This window comes from Maylandia zebra, linkage group LG17, assembly GCF_041146795.1.
Source record: "Maylandia zebra isolate NMK-2024a linkage group LG17, Mzebra_GT3a, whole genome shotgun sequence".
Taxonomy (NCBI): Eukaryota; Metazoa; Chordata; class Actinopteri; order Cichliformes; family Cichlidae; genus Maylandia; species Maylandia zebra.
In genome coordinates, this window is record NC_135183.1 from 2,344,861 (window position 1) to 2,353,625 (window position 8,765).

Below are 8,765 nucleotides of genomic sequence, written 5' to 3' on the forward strand. Positions count from 1 at the left end.
CAAGATTACGTGAAGTACCCTCAGAAGGTCTGCTAGATGATGTTAATGCAGCACTATGGGCAATACCTACAACCACGATTACCGACACTAACAAGCTGATCTACAATACGGCAGCAGTGATCAGTGAGATGCTTGGCTACAAGTTGAACAGCGACAAGGGGCAGTACCCTCCATGGAGAAGGAGGCTAGAGGGCAAGATCAAAGTAGCACGGAGGGAGGTTAGCCAACTAACGGAGTTGCAGAAAGGTGCGACAAATAAGGTGCCTAAGAAATACAGCAAGCTGTCCATACCTGAGGCCTTGGAAACTGCCAAGCAAAGACTCACAGCCTTGGCCAGCCGCTTGAGGAGGTACACCAGAGAGATAGAAGGCAGGAGAATAAACCAGCTGTTCTCCACAGAACCAGCAAAGGTGTACTCTCAGTGGCAAGGGAACAATAAGAGAACAGCACCACCAAGGCTGGAGACGGAGCAATACTGGAAGAGCATATGGGAGAAGGATGCAACCCATAACGGCAATGCTCAGTGGCTAGAGGATCTGAGGGCAGACCACAGCGACCTCCCTGAACAGGGTCCAGTAACCATCACAGTGGCAGATATCCAAGAAAGGGTCTCTAGTATGAAGAGTTGGACAGCACCAGGGCCTGACATGGTTCACGCCTACTGGCTGAAGAAGCTGACTGCACTCCACGAGCGTCTGGCAGCACAAATGAACCAGCTGCTAGTTAACGAAAGACACCCGGAATGGCTAACTGAAGGCCGGACGGTCCTGATCCCCAAGGACCCCAAGAAGGGACCGGTCCCCTCCAACTACCGACCAATAACCTGCCTCAGTACTACATGGAAGCTCCTGTCAGGCATCATATCGGCTAAGATGAACAGGCACATGGGTCAATACATGAGCGGGACACAGAAAGGAATTGGCAAGAATACCAGAGGTGCAAAACACCAGCTACTGGTAGACAGAACAATCAGCCGAGACTGCAAGACCAGACTGACCAACCTGTGCACTGCCTGGATTGATTACAAGAAGACCTATGACTCAATGCCCCACAGCTGGATACTGGAATGCCTAGAATTGTACAAGATCAATGGGACCCTAAGAGCCTTCATCAGGAACTCAATGGGGATGTGGCGTACAACACTAGAGGCCAACTCCAAGCCCATAGCACAAGTTACCATCAAGTGCGGGATCTACCAAGGAGATGCTCTGTCCCCACTGCTGTTCTGCATAGGCCTGAACCCCCTCAGTGAGATCATTAACAAGACTGGCTACGGATACCGACTACGGAACGGAGCAGTTGTCAGCCACCTCCTGTACATGGATGACATCAAGCTGTATGCCAAGAGTGAACGAGACATCGATTCACTGATCCACACTACCAGGCTATACAGCAATGACATTGGAATGTCGTTCGGACTGGAGAAGTGTAGTCGGATGGTAACAAAGAGAGGGAAGGTAGTCAGAACTGAGGGGATTGAACTACCAGAAGGCAACATTGCAGACATAGAGGACAGTTACAAGTACCTGGGGATCCCGCAGGCAAATGGGAACCATGAAGAGGCCGCTAGAAAGGCTGCAACCACCAAGTACCTGCAGAGGGTCAGGCAAGTCCTGAGGAGTCAGCTGAATGGTAAGAACAAGATCCGGGCCATCAACACATACGCCCTGCCCGTGATCAGGTACCCTGCTGGGGTAATAAGCTGGCCAAAGGAGGAGATAGAAGCCACTGACATAAAGACAAGAAAGCTCCTGACCATGCATGGAGGGTTTCACCCCAAGTCCAGCACCCTGAGGCTGTACGCTAAGCGGAAGGAAGGGGGCCGGGGACTGGTGAGTGTCAGCACCACAGTCCAGGATGAGACAAGGAACATCCAAGAATACATTGGGAAGATGGCCCCAACTGACCGAGTGCTCAGTGAATACCTCAGGCAGCAGAAACCCAAGAAAGAGGAGGGAGACGAGGAACCATCATGGAAGGACAGGCCCCTGCACGGTATGTACCACCGGCAGATAGAGGAGGTGGCTGATATCCAGAAATCCTACCAGTGGCTGGACAAAGCTGGACTGAAAGACAGCACAGAGGCACTAATCATGGCAGCACAAGAACAAGCTCTGAGTACAAGATCCATAGAGGCTGGGGTCTATCACACCAGGCAAGACCCCAGGTGCAGGCTGTGTAAAGATGCCCCAGAAACAATCCAGCACATAACAGCAGGGTGCAAGATGCTAGCAGGCAAGGCATACATGGAACGCCATAACCAAGTGGCCGGCATAGTGTACAGGAACATCTGTGCCGAGTATAACCTAGAAGTCCCGAGGTCAAAATGGGAGATGCCCCCAAGGGTGGTGGAGAATGACCGAGCTAAGATCCTGTGGGACTTCCAGATACAGACGGACAAAATGGTGGTGGCTAACCAACCGGACATAGTGGTGGTAGACAAACAGAAGAAGACGGCCGTAGTGATCGATGTAGCGGTTCCGAATGACAGCAATATCAGGAAGAAGGAACACGAGAAGCTGGAGAAATACCAAGGGCTCAGAGAAGAGCTCGAGAGGATGTGGAGGGTGAAGGTAACGGTGGTCCCCGTGGTAATCGGAGCACTAGGTGCGGTGACTCCCAAGCTAGGCGAGTGGCTCCAGCAGATCCCGGGAACAACATCGGAGATCTCTGTCCAGAAGAGCGCAGTCCTGGGAACAGCTAAGATACTGCGCAGGACCCTCAAGCTCCCAGGCCTCTGGTAGAGGACCCGAGCTTGAAGGATAAACCGCCCGCAGGGGCGTGCTGGGTGTTTTTTTGTTTTTTTTTAGGGGTGCAACGATATTCGTATCGATATTGAACCGTTCGATACAGTGCTTTCGGTTCGGTACGCATATGTATCGAACAATACAACATTTGTAATTTATTTTATCAACTTTCCTTCTGACTATGCTGTCTGTGTTGAGCGCTCAGTGAATCTGTGTTCGACTACTCCGCCTAGGCTGCACTGTCCAGCGCAGATCCACTGAGCGCTCAACACAGACAGCATCGTCAGAAGGAAGAGCGCAGGGCAAGCTAGCGAGACAGAAGTTAAGCTCTCTTTGCAACATGGACCTCCCCCACCCTCATTCAGATCTGGCGTTTGGAATTATTTTGGTTTTCATGTGACGTATGACCCTGAAGGTAAGCGAGTCATGGACTAAAGTAAAACAGTATGTTGGATGTGCCATGCAATGCTCAATTACATTGGTGTGAACTAGTGTGTTAGCGCAGTTAGCTTGTTAACGTGTTGGCCGTCTAGCCCCTCTGTATAGGGTAGCTCGTTAACGGAGATTTGCCGTGTTGTGGCGTTAAGGTCATTTCAACGAGATTAACCTGAAAGCACTAGTGGGAACACAACGAATATGACTGCACATTTACGCCGACATCATCCTAGTGCAAAGACAAGTGGAAGCAGACAAAAAAAAGCAAGCATGCTACTAACTTTAGCCGAGTCATTTAAACCGCTGTTAGCACATGATTCTCCTTATGCTGCTGAGAATATAGCCCAGAAGAAGCGTATAGTATAGCTTTTATTTTGGAAAGAGCCATTTCTCTGTAATAAACTCTCTTTTCCAAAGATGAGTGATTCCTCAATCAGATACAGGGCTTGCAATATCGCTAGCCCGACGTCCCGGAGCTAGCGATTTTTTTCAGTCGGGCTACCAAAATCTATCTCTGCCCTGCCCGTCGGGCTATTGTAGGAAAAATATATGTCAATGCTTTTGCATTCTTTCAGAAATGTAGCTGGGTAATTATGTCATTGGCATCGGTGAGCCACTGTCAATATGTGACATATTGAAATCGCGTTTGAATTTGCGCTTGTTTTTTTGCTTTCACTTTGCAATCGTGCAAACTGTGTATAGAGAGCGACAGCACTGATCTGTGAGTGATGATAATTTGTGCACCAATTCCTCTGACATCGTCTTATTAATCGTTAGCTTACTATGCAAACATGACAAGTGAAATCTCCCGCAGCTTAAACATGTGAGAGGTTGATCGCGCAGAGAATCGCTGAGCTTATGTGAGTGCCTGTGTAAAAGCAGCAGGATATATATTTGACTACGATGACCTTCACAGACAGATATATATTTCAGTTCTGCTGAGCCAAATAAGACAGGTCAGGGTGAAGAAGTGACAGCCAAAGAAAAGCTTACCACAAAACGGAAAAGTTATGACAAATCAGACTATAAGGCAAAAAGAAAGTGCAGCTTTATGGTTTCATGGACAAAAGAATTTCTGTGGCTGCGATATGATGAGCTAAATAACCAGGGCTGCACATAAGTGGTCCGCAGGTGCGCATTCGCTGTCAAAATAAAAAACACGCACAAGGGTTAGGGTTAAATTTAAAAACTGTACTTTTGAGTTAAAATATATATTTATAATTTTAATAAACGACAAATTAAAAATGCATGAACATTTTTTTGTATCGAAAAAATATCGAACCGTGACACCAAAGTATCGAACCGAACCGTGAATTTTGTGTATCGTTGCACCCCTAATATATATATATATATATATATATATATGTATGTATGTATATGTTAGGAACACGAGAAGCTGGAAGGAACACGAGAAGCTGGAGAAATGCCAAGGGCTCAGAGAAGAGCTCGAGAGGATGTGGAGGGTGAAGGTAACGGTGGTCCCCGTGGTAATCGGAGCACTAGGTGCGGTGACTCCCAAGCTAGGCGAGTGGCTCCAGCAGATCCCGGGAATAACATCGGAGATCTCTGTCCAGAAGAGCGCAGTCCTGGGAACAGCTAAGATACTGCGCAGGACCCTCAAGCTCCCAGGCCTCTGGTAGAGGACCCGAGCTTGAAGGATAAACCGCCCGCAGGGGCGTGCTGGGTGTTTTTATATATATATATATATATATATATATATATATAAATATTATATATATATATATATATATATATATATATATATTAGGGGTGCAACGATATTCGTATCGATATTGAACCGTTCGATACAGTGCTTTCGGTTCGGTACGCATATGTATCGAACAATACAATTTTTTTCAATTTTTTTTTTTTTCAATTTTTTTTTTTTTTTTTTTTTTTTTTTGTGTCCCGTTTGGATCTATAGCCATCAGAATTGTTGTCTTGAGGCCAAGAAAGATGCCAAGAGGATTTATTTTAAGTGGATCATCATATTGGTCCATTTGATTGACCTTTATTATAATTATGAATTTATTTTATTTTCAGTTGCAAACGGGACAGACATGACTGGGGAAAGAATGAAAGAAAGAGGGGGAGAGAAAAGAAAGAAAACCAAAGGGGAGAAAAAAAAAGAACAATACAAAATTTGTAATTTATTTTATCAACTTTCCTTCTGACGATCGAGAGTGCAGCCTAGGCGGAGTAGTCGAACGCAGATTCACTGAGCACTCAACACAGACAGCATGGTCAGAAGGAAGAGCGCAGGGCAAGCTAGCGAGACAGAAGTGGACCTCCCCACCCTCATTCAGATCTGGCGTTTGGAATTATTTTGGTTTTCATGTGACGTATGACCCTGAAGGTAAGCGAGTCATGGACTAAAGTAAAACAGTATGTTGGATGTGCCATGCAATGCTCAATTACATGGGTGGGAGCTAGTGTGTTAGCGCAGTTAGCTCGTTAACGTGTTGGCCGTCTAGCCCCTCTGTATAGGGTAGCTCGTTAACGGAGATTTGCCGTGTTGTGGCGTTAAGGTTATTTCAACGAGATTAACCTGAAAGCACTAGTGGGAACACAACGAATATGACTGCACATTTACATCATCCTAGTGCAAAGACAAAAACAACAAGCATGCATGCTACAAACTTTAGCCGAGTCATTTAGACAGCTGTTAGCACAGGATTCTCCTTATGGAGACCTGATATGTTTAATATGCTGCTGAGAATATAGCCCAGAAGAAGCGGATAGTATAGCTTTTATTTTGGAAAGAGACATTTCTCTGTAATAAACTCTCTTTTCCAAAGATGAGTGATTCCTCAATCAGATACAGGGCTTGCAATATCGCTAGCCCGACGTCCCGGGGCTATCTCTGCCCTGCCTGTCGGGCTATTGTAGGAAGGAAAAATATATGTCAATGCTTTTGCATTCTTTCAGAAATGTAGCTGGGTAATTATGTCATTGGGTGAGCCACTGTCAATATGTGACATATTGAAATCGTGTTTGAATTTGCGCTTGTTTTTTTGCTTTCACTTTGCAATCGCGCGAACTGTGTATAGAGAGCGACAGCACTGATCTGTGAGTGATGATAATTTGTGCACCAATTCCTCTGACATCGTCTTATTAATTGTTAGCTTACTATGCAAACATGACAAGTGAAATCTCCCACAGCTTAAACATGTGAGAGCTTGATCGCGCAGAGAATCGCTGAGCTTATGTGAGTGCGGCAGGATATATATTTCACTACGATGACCTGGATGATTGAGAACCTTCACAGACAGATATATATTTTAGTTCTGCTGAGCCAAATAAGACAGGTCAGGGTGAAGAAGTGACAGCCAAAGAAAAGCTTACCACAAAACGGAGAAGTTATGACAAATCAGACTATAAGGCAAAAAGAAAGTGCAGCTTTATGGTTTCATGGACAAAAGAATTTCTGTGGCTGCAATATGACGAGCTAAAAAACAACACGCACAAGGGTTAGGGTTAAATTTAAAAACTGTACTTTTGTGTTAAAATATATATTTATAATTTTAATAAATGACAAATTAAAAAGGCATGAACATTTTTTTTGTATCGAAAAAATATCGAACCGTGACACCAAAGTATCGAACCGAACCGAACCGTGAATTTTGTGTATCGTTGCACCCCTAATATATATATATATATATATATATATATATATATATATATATATATATATATATATATATATATCAAGTGCGGGATCTACCAAGGAGATGCTCTGTCCCCACTGCTGTTCTGCATAGGCCTGAACCCCCTCAGTGAGATCATTAACAAGACTGGCTACGGATACCGACTACGGAACGGAGCAGTTGTCAGCCACCTCCTGTACATGGATGACATCAAGCTGTATGCCAAGAGTGAACGAGACATCGATTCACTGATCCACACTACCAGGCTATACAGCAATGACATTGGAATGTCGTTCGGACTGGAGAAGTGTAGTCGGATGGTAACAAAGAGAGGGAAGGTAGTCAGAACTGAGGGGATTGAACTACCAGAAGGCAACATTGCAGACATAGAGGACAGTTACAAGTACTTGGGGATCCCGCAGGCAAATGGGAACCATGAAGAGGCCGCTAGAAAGGCTGCAACCACCAAGTACCTGCAGAGGGTCAGGCAAGTCCTGAGGAGTCAGCTGAATGGTAAGAACAAGATCCGGGCCATCAACACGTACGCCCTGCCCGTGATCAGGTACCCTGCTGGGGTAATAGGCTGGCCAAAGGAGGAGATAGAAGCCACTGACATAAAGACAAGAAAGCTCCTGACCATGCATGGAGGGTTTCACCCCAAGTCCAGCACCCTGAGGCTGTACGCTAAGCGGAAGGAAGGGGGCCGGGGACTGGTGAGTGTCAGCACCACAGTCCAGGATGAGACAAGGAACATCCAAGAATACATTGGGAAGATGGCCCCAACTGACCGAGTGCTCAGTGAATACCTCAGGCAGCAGAAACCCAAGAAAGAGGAGGGAGACGAGGAACCATCATGGAAGGACAGGCCCCTGCACGGTATGTACCACCGGCAGATAGAGGAGGTGGCTGATATCCAGAAATCCTACCAGTGGCTGGACAAAGCTGGACTGAAAGACAGCACAGAGGCACTAATCATGGCAGCACAAGAACAAGCTCTGAGTACAAGATCCATAGAGGCTGGGGTCTATCACACCAGGCAAGACCCCAGGTGCAGGCTGTGTAAAGATGCCCCAGAGACAATCCAGCACATAACAGCAGGGTGCAAGATGCTAGCAGGCAAGGCATACATGGAACGCCATAACCAAGTGGCCGGCATAGTGTACAGGAACATCTGTGCCGAGTATAACCTAGAAGTCCCGAGGTCAAAATGGGAGATGCCCCCAAGGGTGGTGGAGAATGACCGAGCTAAGATCCTGTGGGACTTCCAGATACAGACGGACAAAATGGTGGTGGCTAACCAACCGGACATAGTGGTGGTAGACAAACAGAAGAAGACGGCCGTAGTGATCGATGTAGCGGTTCCGAATGACAGCAATATCAGGAAGAAGGAACACGAGAAGCTGGAGAAATACCAAGGGCTCAGAGAAGAGCTCGAGAGGATGTGGAGGGTGAAGGTAACGGTGGTCCCCGTGGTAATCGGAGCACTAGGTGCGGTGACTCCCAAGCTAGGCGAGTGGCTCCAGCAGATCCCGGGAATAACATCGGAGATCTCTGTCCAGAAGAGCGCAGTCCTGGGAACAGCTAAGATACTGCGCAGGACCCTCAAGCTCCCAGGCCTCTGGTAGAGGACCCGAGCTTGAAGGATAAACCGCCCGCAGGGGCGTGCTGGGTGTTTTTTTTTTTATATATATACAGGGAGTGCAGAATTATTAGGCAAGTTGTATTTTGTATTGTATTTTTGAGGAATAATTTTATTATTGAACAACAACCATGTTCTCAATGAACCCAAAAAACTCATTAATATCAAAGCTGAATGTTTTTGGAAGTAGTCTTTAGTTTGTTTTTAGTTTGAGCTATTTTAGGGGGATATCTGTGTGTACAGGTGACTATTACTGTGCATAATTATTAGGCAACTTAACAAAAAACAAATATATAC

At 46.1% G+C, this 8,765-nt stretch overlaps 1 protein-coding gene across 7 annotated transcripts in view; it reads left to right on the forward strand.

Annotated features, from left to right (window-relative positions):
* The first annotated feature begins 4,940 nt into the window (after nt 1-4,940).
* The window catches only part of LOC112430076 (inverted formin-2), an 18,316-nt gene continuing 14,491 nt past the window's right edge, over nt 4,941-8,765 (forward strand). For all 7 annotated transcript variants that reach the window (XM_076875947.1, XM_076875949.1, XM_076875950.1 and 4 more), the window contains exon 1: nt 4,941-5,538. The gene's annotated coding sequence lies outside the window, so the exon portion shown is untranslated. The remainder of the gene's footprint in view (nt 5,539-8,765) is intronic.